This window comes from Octopus bimaculoides, chromosome 4, assembly GCF_046866305.1.
Source record: "Octopus bimaculoides isolate indiv1 chromosome 4, ASM4686630v1, whole genome shotgun sequence".
In the NCBI taxonomy this organism is placed as follows: Eukaryota; Metazoa; Mollusca; class Cephalopoda; order Octopoda; family Octopodidae; genus Octopus; species Octopus bimaculoides.
This window is the reverse complement of record NC_142931.1, coordinates 149404128-149418843: the sequence shown is the minus strand read 5'-3', so window position 1 is coordinate 149418843 and position 14716 is coordinate 149404128.

The window sequence follows — 14716 nt, the reverse complement described above, 5'->3', positions numbered from 1 at the left end:
AAAAGCTGTTTATAGTAAGTGTATCTAAGTGATGGCTTCTACATATTCTCCTCCAATATTGGTAATATATAATTTCAACAATCCCTAATATATATCAGTGAGTTTCGCATTATATCATAGGGATTAACCAGTAGAATACCTTAGATAATATAATCCCGGCCTGTTTTGTTTTCCTACATAGGTATTGTGCACCATGAATATGCACCACAAGGTCAGACAATTAACAAGGAATACTATCTGTGGGCAGCAAAGTACTGGCAATTCCACCATGACAACGCATCCGCTCATTCCGCCAACGTCGTCCAAGCATTCTTTGTCAAGCAAGACTCACCACTTGTTCGTCAGGCATCCTACTCCCCAGACTTGGCTCCGTGTGACTTTTGGCTATTCCCAAAGCTCGAAGAACACTCAAAGGGAGAAGATTTGAGTCAACAGAGGACATTAAGCAAAATTCGACGGCACGACTCTACAGTATCCCAAATAGCGATTTCTTGAAATGTTTCCTGTAGTGGCAGGAACACTGGAAGAAGCGTGTAGACTCCCAAGGCGAATATTTTGAAGGAGGAGACTAAATCAAAATGGTGAGATTTTTGATATTACTTGTTTTTTAGGTCAATATGTTAATATTTTGTTTAGGTATAGCGATACTAACACTTAGTTTTAGAACTCAATATACGTATGCTTCAGAGAAAAACGTTAGACGAGTACAGAACATAATACATAGGGCAATTTTTGAAACCTTAAAAATTGCTTGATTTCAACCTTATTTTCATATATTTGAACCTTATTTTTTAACAGTATTGACTGATTTCAACCTCATGGAAGAACTCGGTGTACATAACTTGCAATGTTTCTCCAGCAGCTACTATATACTGAGCAGCACCATAGGGGAAAATTGTCTCTTGGAAACGCTATATTTCTTAGAGAATCATCGATGATCTGAGCGATGACTACAGCAGTAAGAGCGGAATCGAGTAGCAAGCATTCTATTAAGAGCAGTTTTTCAGGATATTTAACTGAACCAATAAGTACATAAACAAATTCTTGTCATCGACCTCACTTTCATCAACAACTGAAAATACATTTGATCAGCCAGGCAGCTCTTGTAATATTCAACAGTGCTTGCACTAAGCGTATTAACATATTTTAGACACGTAGATTGAGATGGCAGTAGCTTATTGACAGAATCAAAGAGATTTCTCAAACTTGGATTAGTGAGCCTGTGCGAAGGAATGTTTACTCAAGAAACACTTTGGTCACCATTTGTACCCCCAAGATTTGTTTTCGTTAAATTCAAACGATTTGGTAGCTGGCTGTTCAATTCTAGTAGTCTGTTAAAGATAATTTTGATGTTTTTTTCTCGTTCTACGCGACTCGACAAAATGTTTTTTATCGCATCAACGAAACACAGTCTGCAATGTAATTGGTTATTGCGTATCAGTACAAATTCTTTTGAGAATTTTTCTGTAAATTCAAGGGCTTTTGCTTTTTGACTTGTTTTTGACTTTGGCATCTGAGTAAAGAATAAGGAAATCAGAATCAAAATTAAAGTTACTCGAAACGGGAAAAAAAAAACAGTTCAGTAAGGCAATGACGGAAAAACTCTACAATCAACATCTAAAAGATCCAGTAATGCATCAGCGAAAGAAAATGACTCAATTCAATTAATATCAGATTAAAATGTACATAATAATTAACAATAAATTTAAACGATACATAAAAAATATATCTCGAAATATTATTGAGAAACAAGTAACATGTTGTACATTTACGTGTAGTGAAAATAATAGCAAGGGAAAGTACTTCGTTCTGATCGTAAATCTAAAATTCCTAAATAACAAGTGCAAAAAATTAAAACTGTAAGTAAACTACTTACAATTGGATGGTAATAAATAATTCTTTTCTTAAAGAGACCTGTTTTATGAATCGAAAAAAAAAATGCAACTATTCAATACTAGCAGAAATACCCGGCGTTGCCCGGGTTAAAGAGACTAATGAAATCTAAAAACGCCGCCTAGACTACGCATCATCTTTATATATAGAGATGTATATACACACACGCACCCAAACACACGTATATATATGTATATCAATATAAATATATGAAAGTCAATGAAGTTTCGTAAAAGAAGGTGATCATGTACATACTTTCTTGCTGTTGTGATTATAACACCTCATTGTAAACTATGTTCCTTGTTTTCCCTTGTGGAGCATATACAAATAGTTTTTTTGTTGCTGCCCACTCTTGAGCAGCCAACATACAGTTGTCCATGTGAGAAGCAGGGCTCTTCCAAGAGAAGACCAGCTACAGACAGTGTTTGACCCAGATATTTGTTTATGGACATGGCAAAAGTCACACGAAGGGGGAATTGTAGTCTTCTGAATGTAAAAGGAATGTCTGCTCCTGATAGAGTAAGAGGAATTCTTGGAATAAAGACGTCATCCCCTTTTGCACATCCAGAAAGAATGGTAGCCTCGATAACGTGTGACATCATTTTCTAAATAATGCTCATCTGTTATGTTCGGGTTAAAATTTCATCAACATCAAAAATATATGAATTTTCATGGGAGTTATGGCCGTTATGCAAAGAATATAATTTCCAAATTTCATAAAGATCCATTCAGTACTTTTGACGTAGTTTTGGATAAGAAAACAAATGACTAATGTGTGTGTTTGTGTGCATGTGTATGTGTGTGTGATGGGTGTATATATGTATAGATATCTGTATGCATGTATATATGTATATATGTATACATATTACATGTACATCTATATATATATACATCTACACATATGTATACATATACATGTATGTATAGATCTATATATATATACATATACGTGTACATCTATATGTATACATATACATCTCTCTCTCTCTCTTTCTCTCTTTCTTTCTCTCTCTCTCTGAAAGTATCTGTCATTACAGTATCTGTCATTACAGTATCGAAATGGTGTACATATACATGTATATGTATACATATACATCTCTCTTTCTGTCTCTCTTTCTGTCTCTCTCTTTCTCTCTTTCTCTCTCTGTGAAAGTATCTGTCACTACAGTATCGAAATGTGATTGTTTCAGTTAGTGGAATAGTTTCATTTTTAAAGTGAAAGTATTTGACATGAGTGTTTTTGTTTCACTTTTGACACGTAATACTTAAATAGTGGAGGAGATATTGTTGCCGTGTGCTCGAACTCTGCAAGAAGTTAATAATTTTTTTTGACTAAAACACAACTGGAACCCTAAGTAAGGCATGTGTAAAATTTGAATGAAATTGGTTGCGTAGTTCTCGAGTTTTAGGGATTCACACAGACAGACAGACAGACAGACAGACACACATTCTCATTTTTATATATATAGATTAGCAACTGGTATCGATCAACAATAACTAATATTGGTAAAAGTACTTTGAAGTCGTAAATTTGTCTAACAGAAAAACTGTACAGACATGCTAGACTTTTGTGTTCAAACGACAAGACACACATGGTATCAAATTATTTTCAACATCGAAGAACAAGACAAGCCATAGGGATTACTAGAAATTGCTCCAAAGTGGTAGTCCAGTACAACAGCTCTACAAAAACCTATCAGAGCCATATACAGCAAATTTACGTTTAATCAATGCATAAAAATACATGTCACTAAATCTATTTATTCGTTTCAGTTTCTAATTAGAAACAATTCTTTTTAATGAGATTACATTTTTTAAAACCTTTTTCTAACTTTATTGTACGATTTAAACTTTACTGACTTAACGAAATGATTAATTACAATGATTAATCGTAAAAAGAAAAAACATGCTTTTTATTTGGTTTTAACCTTAAAACGTGTTTTTATGAATTTTAACTTTTTAACAAAAAATTGCCTGAGAAGTAAGAGATTATAAAAAGGACAAGGGAACAAGAAATTATTTAATGACCTTCATTAGCTTATCTTTGTTTCTGCAATAAGATGCAATGCACTCGTAGTTGAGTACTTGCGTATCACCATATAGCTTCGTCGGAGCTTATGAATCCATGTATGGATCTATATCTGTGTGTGTGTGTGTGTGTGTGTGTGTGTGTGCAGTTATGCAGTAGAATTGTAGGTGACTGTTTAATCTAATTAGCTTGCAATGTTTAGTTTTGTCCCTTTTGCTTACGTATTTAATCCCATTGAAATGCTTTACCTCTCCTTCTCTGTGCGTCTCTCAAATAAATACCAATGATATGTTATACTGACTTGATCAATCATAAAATTATAGAAATTATATTGGCTCTCTGCCTAATAAAAAGAAAAAACGAAAATTATTATCTCTTTTATCATCTACTTAAGTCAGTCTTTCTCTTTTTACATTCTCTCTCACCTCTCTGCTCTTTACATATCTGCTTTCCTCTACCACCGCTACCAGAATCAACGTTTACCTTCTCTGGCAATTATTCAATCATATGTAAACTCACTTTAGAGTCTCTCTTTCATATCATTTCTCTTTGCAACAACACTTAATTAAACAAATGAATAAATATTTGCACACACTTAGCCGTTAACTTTCGATATCTGAGCTTTTCCTCACGTCTGCGTGGCAGAAAGTTTCGTTTTTCTTTCCCTCTTTGTATAGAGTCTGGCGAGCTGTCGGCAAAGCTGCGGTTTTCGTGCATGCGAAACCGTTAGTAATTCTATGATCAGAATTTAACATTGTTTTAATACTTACTGCTCTATTCTTTAGAGGGTGCTTCTTTTCTGATATATGTTTTATTGATTATACACACACACACACACACACACACACACACACACACACACACACACACACACACACACACATATATATATATATATATACATAAATGTTTGCTTTTATGTCAAGTTATAATTAAAAGAGAGATAAGTTATATTATATCTCTGAGCGAGAGATAAACATTAACAGTACGGAATCGTAAAATATATTTGCCAACTAAATGTAGCGATCCTATAGAGGACGATATTACTGTTTTTTTTGTTTTTGTTTTTGTCTTCCTGGGGCTAAAAACAATAGTGACATCGTTCTCGGATCTTTGTGATTTGACGGGCAACACTTGTTTTCTTAACGAAACACTTTCAAACTTGGGTCACTGGTAGAATGTGTCATACCTTTAAGCATCAGATGCTTCTGGAACACCGCTGGAGTACTGTACCTACCTTATCTACCTTGGAGTAAACTTGAAGTGCATTCTCTCCTTGAGAGAGTACGTCAAAATAACCAAATTGAAAGTTTGTTCCCGAAACTACATCCTACGGAAACTAGTCAACTCTAGATGGGGAACCACAGCACATGCATCAAGATCTATTGCTTCGGTCTTGTGCTATTCCTTTACAGAATACGGACGTCCTGTTTTGGAGAGATCAATTCATGCCAAGAAATCGCAGGATGTCTGCATTTATTGAAGATATCCGATCTGACACTGGACTTTGAACTGAAAATGAGAATTATAACTATTTCAGTATGGTGAATTTGTTAGGTGCCATTATCGACCTTATTACTGACTAATACATGCTATAAAGCAAATTACTTACCTATATAGATTCCAACCACCAACCCAGCCATACTTTTCAAAAACTTAGTATAATTAACAGAAGTGTGTGTGTGTGTGTGTGTGTGTGTGTGTGTGTGTGTGTGTGTGTGTGTGTGTGTTTTGTCGTTCTTGACACTGTTATTCATTTTTGCATTCTTTTCTTTTATTCAGCATCACTTCGCCCTCTATTAATTCCTTGGAGACTTTTTGACCAGTCTCTTTGGTTCGCCTGGTTTATCGTTTTGAAGTTATCTTTCGTTCTGGTTTAAGAAGAAACGGTCTGGCTTTAAGAAAAGTATTGGGAGATGATTTTTGTAAACCGTGTTTTCTAAATGTGAGGGTGCACCATTGAATAGTGGGGGAGTAACACCGTCCAGCAAACCCCCATTTAATTGCTTCCCCAAAACAGGAACTACGATTTATTCGAATACACCATGGAGAAAATCAGTTGGATAAATGTGTGGTAAAACTCCCTGCACTATACAGGGATTCAATGGGATCGCTGGAAGGTATGATGTTAAAACATTTTTCTTTAGCTTTATGACTTATAAGGCAGGTTATTGACTTTCCATACTTTATAAGTGATCGAGATCACTAAATTTCCAATGAACGAGACGACGGTCCGTTACATAAGACTTCTGAATTCATAAACAGTAAGGTCGGTAGAGCTCGTAGGATGAGCTCCTGCATCCTAAGAACCTTCTTTTATTCTTTTACTTGTTTCAGTCATTTGACTGCGGCCATGCTGGAGCACCACATTGAACAAATCGACTCCAAAACTTAATCTTTGTCAGACTAATACTTATTCTAGTGGTCTCGTCTGCTGACTAAATTACGGGGACACAAACACATTAAAATCGGTTGTCAAGTGATGATCGGGGGATAAATACAGACACATACACATATATATACATGCATACACACACACATATATATATATATACATATATACATATATACATATATATATATATGTATATATGTATATATATATATATATATATATATATATATATATATATATATATATATATATATATTATTTTGTTTAAAAGATATATATATATATATATATATATATATGTATGTATGTATGTATGCATATGTATGTGTGTGTCTGTGTATATATATATATAAGAATTTAAAGATTGGAGAAAACGCATGTTATAATTGCATACTTTATTCCTACATATGTTTCAAAGGATTACAACCTGTGTGATCCATAGGGATCTTTTATATTAGTATCAAAGATCCTTATGGATCACACAGGTTGTAATCATTTGAAACATATGTAGGAATAAAGTATGCAATTATAACATGCGTTTTCTCCAATCCTTAAATTCTTAAATATACTCAAATAACCAAAATTTCAAGGAGTTCCTGCCTTAAAAACAGGAACTAAACCACAATTATTTTGTGTTCTTTGCTACATTGGTTTCTATTAACCCATTTATTCTATCAGAAGAATTTTTATTCATTAAGATAGAAGAAATACACATAATTATATATATATATATATATATATATATATATATATATATATATATATATATATATATATGTATATATACGACGGGCTTCTTTCAGTTTCCGTCAACCAAATTCACTCAAAAGGCTTTGGTCGGCCCGAAGCTATAGTAGAAGTCCAAGGTGTCACGCAGTGGGACTGAACCCAGAACCATGTGTTACGGAAGCAAGCTTCTTATCATACAGCCACTCCTGCGTTTATATTATACACTCACACACACATTGCATAAACTTGGAGAAAACTGTCAGGATTGCAGTATTTATATCTATATAATGTGTATATATTTATTTACAGGTTCACGTACACGCGCAGATACACATATGGATGCTGTACACATAAATTCCTAAGTATCTGAATACTTTCTTTTATGTACATTTTTCGCTATTGAACACTTACTATCCACCTTTCAGCCATTTATAAACTAAGGACTGAAAGGAAACATTGAAAAAAAAAAGTAGCAGACGGCTTAATATCGTCTGTTTTTAAATATAGTGTATCATTTGCTGCACTTCTTTGCCGCCTCTTTCCACAAACACCATAATACCTTTCTCTTTCATTCAGCTACTTAGTCTGCTCGCTCTCACTATTACCCTCCTCTCTCTCTCTATTTGTCTGTATGTTTATCTCTCTTTGCCTTTCTCTCTTTTACATTTGCTGTATCTTATTTAGTGTACGAGTAATCTATGCCCACACTTATATTTCTCGTACACACACACACTCGCTTTCTGTCTCAAACATAATATACACATGCACGCATACACAGACATACATATACGAATACACACACACACACACGCACTCATACACGCATACACATACGCTTTGTCTCAAACAGGTATTCTCTTACACCCCCCATACACACAAATATCACATATGCACACATACACACCTTTCTCATGCGCACATATGAAGACACGCACATCCACATGCAAAACGCACACGCTTTCTGTCTCAAACACACGAATAAAACACTTGCACATACACACAGTCACGCACTCACTCCCACGTGCACATACGCATGGTCACACAGACAGACGGATAGACAGACAGATCAAACTCATACACACATACACGCGCATACGCACACATACACACACACACACACATACACACACACACACACACACACACACACACACATAGGAGCATTTTTATCCTTTTCTAATCCTTTTCTTAACTGCTGATTTATTAACACAGATTTACTCTTTCTCATTCACACACACACACACACACACACTCTCTCTCTCTCTCTCTCTCTCTCTCTCTCTCGCACTCCTCTCTTTACGTTTTCTCTCGCTCTCTAAGTTACATTAATCACACACTCTCTCTCCCCCCTCTCTCTCTCTCTCCAGTCATCACCCTTAGCTTATTTTAAACACCATTTACTGAATAACTTGCTTCATATACCACTTGTTGATTTTTACTCCGACGTAACACTTTTCCCCCTACCTCCAATGCCGGATTAGACTTAACTGATGTCTCAAGTACAGCCTAACGATGGTAATCCTTCGACCCTTCCATTTTCTAACTGGTACAGTATGATAACGGCTGAATAAAATTCCATTTTGTTTTTAAGCGACCGTCCCCACGTCTATAGGCTGTCTGTTCAAGAAGCCGATATTGCACCACATGGTTTCAGGTTCTGTCCTACTGTGCGACTTCTTGGGCAAGCTTCTCCTGCTATAACTCTGGGCCAACTGATTCCTTTTCAGTGAATTTGGTAGGGAGAAAAATTGAGTGGAAACATTAAACCTAACTCCACATACATACATACATATATATATATATATATATATATATATATATATACTGAGGTGATGAATTATGTTTGCTGAATTTTTTCTGGAGAACATTATTTTTCTTTGTGGTTGGGTCGTTGATGACCTCTTTCTAGCATATTGGATGTCCACCTAGTGGTCATCCCTTCTTGTGCTTATATATATATATATATATATATATATATATATATATATATATATATATATATATATATATATATATATATATATATATATATATATATATATATATATATATATATATATATATATATATATATATATATATATATATATATATATATATATATATATATATATATATATATATATATATATATATATATATATATATATATATATATATATATATATATATATATATATATATATATATATCATGGCTGTGTGGTAAGTAGCTCGCTTACCAACCACATGATTCCGGGTTCAGTCTCACTGCGTGGCATCTTGAGCCAGTGTTTTCTACTAAAGCTTCGGGCTGACCAAAGCCTTATGAGTGAATTTGGTAGACGGAAACTGAAAGAAGCCCGTCGTATATATATATACATGCGTGTGTGTGTGTGTATGTATATGTTTGTGTGTCAATGTTTGTCCCCCCCCCCCCATCATCGTTTGACAACCGATGTTGGTATGTTTACGTCCCCATAAATTAGCGGTTCGGCATAGGAGTCCAAGAGGATAAGTACTTGGCTTACAAAGATAAAGTCCTGGGGTCGATCTATTTCGATTAAATGCGGTGCTCCAGCATGGCCGCAGTCAAATGACTGAAACAAGTAAAAGAGTAAAAGAGTAAAGAGTATATTTTAGAGATGAAGAATTCTGTATATTATTTACATTATTTACAGCTGACGGATATTTGTCCTCGTCTTGTTACCACAGCGTTTCAGCTGATTTACTCTCCAGCCTTCATCAGGTGTCCTGGTAGTATTTGGAACCCAACCCTGGATTCTCGTTCCTAAGGTTTTTTCTTTTTTTTTTTTTGCTGATGTTATCATTATTTATTCAAGGCGTTGTCTGGAATTGAACTCACAATCTTGGGGTCAGCAGGCCGCGCTACATGCCTGTGGGCAATAATAAAGTGAATTTTAGGGCTTATAAACCGAATATTTTTGTATCCTTCCTTAATACCGGTTCCCATAGTCTACTCATATCCCCACTAGGTCTACTTAGAAGTTTATTGTGTCCAAGCATATGTGCTGCCTCATTTAGTTAGAATAAACCCATAAACTGACCACAGTCTGTCTACCCTATGTGAAAGGCCTCTCGGAAAAAGATACAAAAGATATGCGGTCCATATGACATCAGGACGGTATTCAAGAGTAACACAACACTTCGCAAATATCTCCAAAAACTGCGTGTACTCCATCCCATGCAGTTGTGTTAAGTTACACAAAGGCGAAACATTTCTCCCCCTCAAAATAAGCGTAGAGGAACATCGTAAAGCTGTGACACGAGGAAATTTTGAAAAATTGGGTATAGCTGATCAGGTATCCCTGTGGGATGAAGTTAAAATAATAGACAGAGAACACCACTGAAAATACGAAAACTAAAGGAGGCAGCACATATGCTAGGACACAATAACTTTCTAAGTAGACCTAGTGTAGATATGAGTAGAATATAGGAACCGATATTAAGGAAGGATACAAAAATATTAGGTTTATAAGCCCTAAAATTCACGGGCATATAGCGTAATAGTTAAGAGCGCAGGCTACTAACCACAAGATTGCGAGTTAGGTTCCAGGCAGTGCTTTGAATAAATAAATGAATAATAATAATATCGGCAAAAAAAATACCTTAGGAATGAGAGTCAAGGGTTGGTTCAAAATCCTACCAGGACACCTGATGAAGGCTGGAGAATAAATCAGCCGAAACGTTGTGGTAACAACAAAAAAGATGAGTACACATCTGTCTAATGTAAATAATCTTTTCTACTCTAGGCACAAGGCCCGAAATTTTGGGGTGGAGGGCCAGTCGATTAGATCTACCCAGTATACAACTGGTACTTAATTTATCGACCCCGAAAGGATGAAAGGTAAAGTCGACCTCGGGAGAATTTGAACTCAGAACGTAAAGACAGACGAAATATCGTTAAGCATTTCGCTCGGCGTGGTAACGTTTCTTAATTCTTTATTGCCCACAAGGGGCTAAACGTAGAGGAGACAAACAAAGGGATTAAGTCGATTAGATCGACCCCAGTGCGTAACTGGTACTTAATTTATCGACCTCGAAAGGATGAAAGGCAAAGTCGACCTCAGAATTTGAACTCAGAACGTAACGGCAGACGAAATACTGCTAAGCACTTCGCCCGGAGTGCTAACGTTTCTGCCAGCTCGTTGCCCGTCTAATGTAAATAATGCAAAGATATATCTATTAAATATGTGGGAAATTCTGTCTGTGGGTGTGTTTGTGGAGTTGTTAGCTAACTGCTCCTACATCGTTTTTATCGATTTTGATGAAACTTGACACGTGAGTAGAACCATGTCTGGAAACCAAATGGTATACTCAGATTGTTGAAAAAAATCGATAATAGGGTCCCTGAAAGGGATCCTTATATATATCTAATATATATTTTAAAAACCAAGGGAAATAACCCATTGGCCCCTGGAAGGGATCCTTATATATAGCCAAGGGAAATAACCCATTCATTTTCCTAAATTATTTGGTAAAAATGAAATTGAGTATGCTTATTTCTTAGTATTTGAAATGTTAAAGTTATTTTCGCAAAACAAGTAAATAGTATTTTTTCAAACAATAGATCCACTTATTTCGGTTAGTGGCTTATCCACGAATATACCAACGCTAGCGCCCCTGAGGGTAATATTCTCTGGGAACGCACAAAAGCCCTTTTCAGAGTTATTTACTTTGAATTGTTGTTGTTATCTCACATCTGATTAGCCTGTTATTATGTAACATGCTTCACGATTTTAGTATACATACCTTATTAGTATTTCCTCAAATGTTCTATATACTCTGGGAACGCATTAAAGCCATTTTCCTGTTATTATTAGGTTGTCAAGAAAGTTCTTGCGGTTTTTAACCTTTAAATTTAGATGCGTATATCTCGGCTCAAACAAAACTTTATTAATCGAAATAAACACCATCAGAATCCACACACTTTTGCCAACACGAAACAAGTTTATTTATGCCAGTAGCATAAAAATCCTGCGTTCTGGTGGCGTTGAAGGTGTGTTTGGCATCGTCTTGGTTTTTGAAGCATTTCTCATGCAGAAAGTTGTTGAGACACTTGAAAAAGTGGCAGTCGGTAGGCAAGATGTCTGGTGAGTATGGTGGATGAGGCAGAGTTTCATGGCCCAATTCGTTCAACTTCGGCAGGGTCAGTTGTGTGACGTGCGGCCGAGCATTTTCGTGGAGAAGAATTAGTTCTTTTCTGTTGTTGTCGGAGTTTCTTATGCATTTCATTCATTTGTCGACAGTACTTCTCCACCGCAATGGTTTCGCCTTGATCCTAAAAATTGTGATGGATGAGACCGGCCGCAGACCACCAAACAGTCACCATGACCTTCTTTTGGTGCAACTTTGACTTCGGGAAGTGCTGTGGAGCTTCGTCTGCGTTCAACCACTGAGCTGAGCGTCGCCGATTGTCGTAAAGAATCCACTTTTCATCGCAAATCACAATCCGGTCGAGAAACGGGTCGTTCTTGTTGCGTAAAAGAAGGGAAGACGACACTTCAAAACGGCGTTTTTTTGTTTTTTTGGGGGGGTTGCCGTTCAATTCGTACGGCACCCATTTCTCAAATATTTTTGTTTTTCCAATCTCTTTCAAGTGGTTGGAAATTGTCGTATACGTTACATCTAATTCAGAAGCATGCTCTCGAACAGTTATGCATGGATTGGCTTCGACTAAAGCTCTTAGTTGATCATTGTCAACATCCGATGGCCGACCACTACGCCTATCATCTTCAAGACTCTCGTCACCGCTACGAAATTTCTTGAGCCACCATTGTGCTGTACGTTCATTAGTGGTTCCTGGGCCAAACGCATCGTTGATATCGCGAGCTGTTTCAGCAGCTTTTCGGCCTAGCTTGAACTGGAATAAGAAAATTGTGCGAATTTTTTTTTTTTTTTTTGCAAAATAAACACACGCACCATGTTTTTCTTTCTTCACTCGTTTATTTTATTATTTTTATGCCTGTCCATTGTCCGGAAAACTTTCGTCACACATCTGTGACCTCTTCAGCGACATTTTTCATTTCCGTGTGTGTTCTTGCTCCACTTGATAAACGTATATATATATATATATATATATATATATATATATATATATATATATATATATATATATATATATCTTCTACTTGTATCGGGCATTAGACTACAGACATGCTGGGACACCGCCTTGAAATTTTATTCGAATGAATGGACCCCCACTACATGTTTTTTTTTTTTTAAGTCTGTTAATCGCTCGCCGATCCGCTAAATTACGGGTACGTAAACACCGACACCAGTCGTCAAGCAGCGCTGGGGGCCAGAGATACACACAGCCTTCTATTGTAGCCTCGGGTCGACCAGGGCTTCGAGAGTGGATTTGTGGTAGGAGGCTGAAAGAAGCCCGTCGTATCTGTCTGTCTATCTGTCTGCCTGCCTGCCTGCCTGTCTACCTACCTACCTACCTACCTACCTACCTACCTACCTACCTACCTACCTATCACAGACATATATGCGGCTACATATGTCAGTGTGGGGTGTATGTTCCCACACACTACTTGACAACCGGTGTTGGTTTATTTACGTCCCGTAATTTATCGGTTTCGGCAAAAGGGATCGATAGAATAAATTCTAGATTTTAAAATAAGTACTCGGATCGATTTGTTCGGTTAAACCCTTCAAGTCGGTGCCCCAGCACAGTTGCAGTCAAATGACTGAGACAAGATAATCGATAAAAGATAAATAAATAGCAGTAAACAATATATATATATATATATATATATATATATATATATATATTATTTACAACAGCGACATGATGAGAGAAAATGCAATTACTTAACACTTTGTGTGGGTCCTGACTCGGCTGCTCCATAGTAAATCTAACTTTGAGAAACCTCTGTGGTACTCCATTGTGTTGCAGTCCTAAGTTCAGTATGTGTCACCCAGGGTAGCCCTCGAGTTTGCCAAAATAAATATGCTCTTCTCATTCCCTTCTATCTTGTCCTCTGTTGTTCATTCTATTAGCAACTCACCCACTCAAGCTCATTCTCAGTCCACTTCAACCTTCCTTCACTTTCTCACCAACTCACTCAGCTTGCTCTCTCACTCAACGACTGACTCACCCATTCACTCAATCACTCACTCTCTCACCTACTCATCCACTGACCCCTCACTCGGTCTTTCACTTCTATCTCTTTTGTTTTACTCACTTATTCTCCTCCCTTTTCGTAAACTCGATATATTCGATTACCAGCTCCCTATCTTGTCACTTTTATGTATCTCTTTGACCCCTATACTCTCATATTTCTCCACTCTCTCATTCCCTTAATCTCTTTCTCTTACCCCCTCTTTCTTCTCTTTTAACCTGTTTTGTATACGCATTTACCCCCCCCCCCCATCTTCTTCCGTACTCCCGCCATTTCTATTATATTCTTGTACCTTTTTTCCATTAATAATTGGCAGAATTCACAGAGTGACTCAAGGCCCGAGAGTTTCGTTCATTGGTATTTATCAATACATATACTCATATTTTGAATTCTATTTCCCTGTTAGCATCAACAAACCCATATATATATATATATATATATATATACATATATATAGATATATGTGTGTGTGCTGTATTTTTATTATAACCCCCCCCCCCTCTCTATCTCTGTCTTTCATTTTATCTCCTTTCAAATTTGT